Genomic DNA, 2,511 nt, shown 5'->3' on the forward strand with positions numbered 1-2,511 from the left:
TTTTACCTTTTTAAAAAAACATCTTTATTGGAGTATAATTGCTTTACAATGGTGTGTTAGTTTCTGCTTTATAACAAAGTGAATCAGTTTTAGTTTTTGAAGGAACCTCCATACTGTTCTCCATAGTGGCTGTATCAATTTACATTCCCACCAAAGCCCAGGGATAAACCCACGCAATATGGTCACCTTATCTTTGATAAAGGAGGCAAGAATATACAGTGGAGAGAAGACAGCCTCTTCAATAAGTGGTGCTGGGAAAACTGGACAGGTACATGTAAAAGTATGAAATTAGAACACTCCCTAACACCATACACAAAAATAAACTCAAAATGGATTAAAGACCTAAATGTAAGGCCAGACACTATCAAACTCTTAGAGGAAAACATAGGCAGAACACTCTATGACATAAATCACAGCAAGATCCTTTTTGACCCATCTCAATCATTCGAGAAATGCAAATCAAAACTACAATGAGTTATCATCTCACACTGGTCAGAATGGCCATCATCAAAAAATCTAGAAACAATAAATGCTGGAGTGGGTGTGGAGAAAAGGGAACCCTCTTGCACTATCCATTCATTATTGATGGACATTAAGGTTGTTTTAATATTTTGCCTATTCTAAATAACGTTGCAATGAACATGGGGTGCATATATCTTTTTGAGTTAATGTTTTTATTTCCTTTGGATGAATACCCAGAAGTGGAATTTCTGGATCATATGATAGTTCTATTTTTAAGATTTTGAGGAACCCCATACTGTTTTCCACAGCGGCTGCACGAATTTACATTCCCACCAATAGTGCATGAAGGTTCTCTTTACTCCACATCTTCACCAACAATTGTTATTTGTTGTCTTTCTGATTATAGCCATTTTGACAGATTTGAGGTAGTATATCTTTGTGGTTTTGATTTGCATTTCCCTGATGTCTAGTTGATGTTGAACACCTTTTCACACACCTGTTGGCCATCTGTATGTCTTCTTTGCAAAAATGTCTTTTCAGATCCTCTGCTCATTTTTTAATTGAAAAAAAAACTTTTGCTATTGAGTTGTATGAGTTCTTTATATGTTTTGGATATTAGCCCCTTATCAGATACATGACTTGCAAATATTTTCTCCCATTCTGTAGGTTGTGTTTTCATTTTGCATATGGTTTCCTTTGCTATGCACAAGCTTTTTAATTTGATTAGGTCACATTTGCTTATTTTTGCTTTTGTTTCCCTTGCCTGAGGAGACAGATTCAAAAAATATTGCTAAGAATGATGTCAAAGAGCAAACTGCCTATGTTTTCTTCCAGAAGTTTTATGATTTCTGGCAGGTCTTACATTTAAGTCTTTAATCAATTTTGAGTTTATTATTGTATATGGTGTGAGAAAGTAGTCCAGTTTGAATCTGTAGCTGTCCAGTTTCTCCAACACTATTTATTGAAGAGGCTGTCTTTTCCTCATTGTATATTAACTGACCATATAAGTGTGGATTCATTTCTGGGCTCTCTATTCTGTTCTATTGATCTACATGTCTGTTTTTTTGCTAGTACCACAGTGTCTTGATTTCTGTTTGCTTTGCAGTATAGTTTGAAATCAGGGAGCATGATACTTCTAGCTGTGCTCTTCTTTTTCAAGATTGTTTTAGCTTTTCAGTTTCTTTTGTATTTCCATACAAATTTTAGAATTATTTGTTCTAGTTCTGTGAAGGTTGACATTGGAATTTTGATAGGGATTGCATTGAATCTTTATTTTATTTATTTATTTTTTAAAGAATGACTGTTTCAATTACAACAGCTTTTATTATCTTTAAAAAAATTTTAATATTTATTTATTTTATTTCTGGCTGTATTGGGTCTTAGTTGCGGCATGCTGGATCTTTGTTGTGGCACGTGGGATCTTTTCAATGGGGTACATGGGCTTCTCACTAGTTGTGGCGTAGGGGCTTCTTTCTAGTTGCAGCACACGGGCTTAGTTGCCCCGTGGCACGTGGGATCTTAGTTCCCTGACCAGGGATTGAACCTGCGTCTGCTGCATTGGAAGGCAGATTCTTTACCACTGGACTACCAGGGAAGTCCCATCAATGTCTTTCAATATGAAAAAATTTCATCCCTACTTCAAAATATATACAAAAATGAAATCCTAAGAAATTAGGTATCTAAATTGGAAAAAAATTAAACCATTAGCAGAAAGTGTAGGAAATACCTTTTTGAGCTTTCTTGGGAAAAATTTTAAAAACTGACCCAAAAAGTAGAGACCATAGAAGATTGTGAAATTTCACTCTATGAGAATTATAAGGGCATGTACAATTATACAAGTTAAAAAACAAGTGGCACGCTGGAAGAAAATATTTATAAGCTATAAAACATAAAGGATTAGTAGCTTGAATATATAAAAATTTTCAAATGAATAAAGAATAGTCTCATAGGTCTAATAGAAAAAAAGAGTTAAGGATATAAACTGACAATAAACAGACATGAATATATCAATGAAGAGATTTCTACTCAGTTGTATAAACGAAGTATAAC

Source organism: Physeter macrocephalus, chromosome 1, assembly GCF_002837175.3.
Source record: "Physeter macrocephalus isolate SW-GA chromosome 1, ASM283717v5, whole genome shotgun sequence".
NCBI lineage: Eukaryota > Metazoa > Chordata > Mammalia > Artiodactyla > Physeteridae > Physeter > Physeter macrocephalus.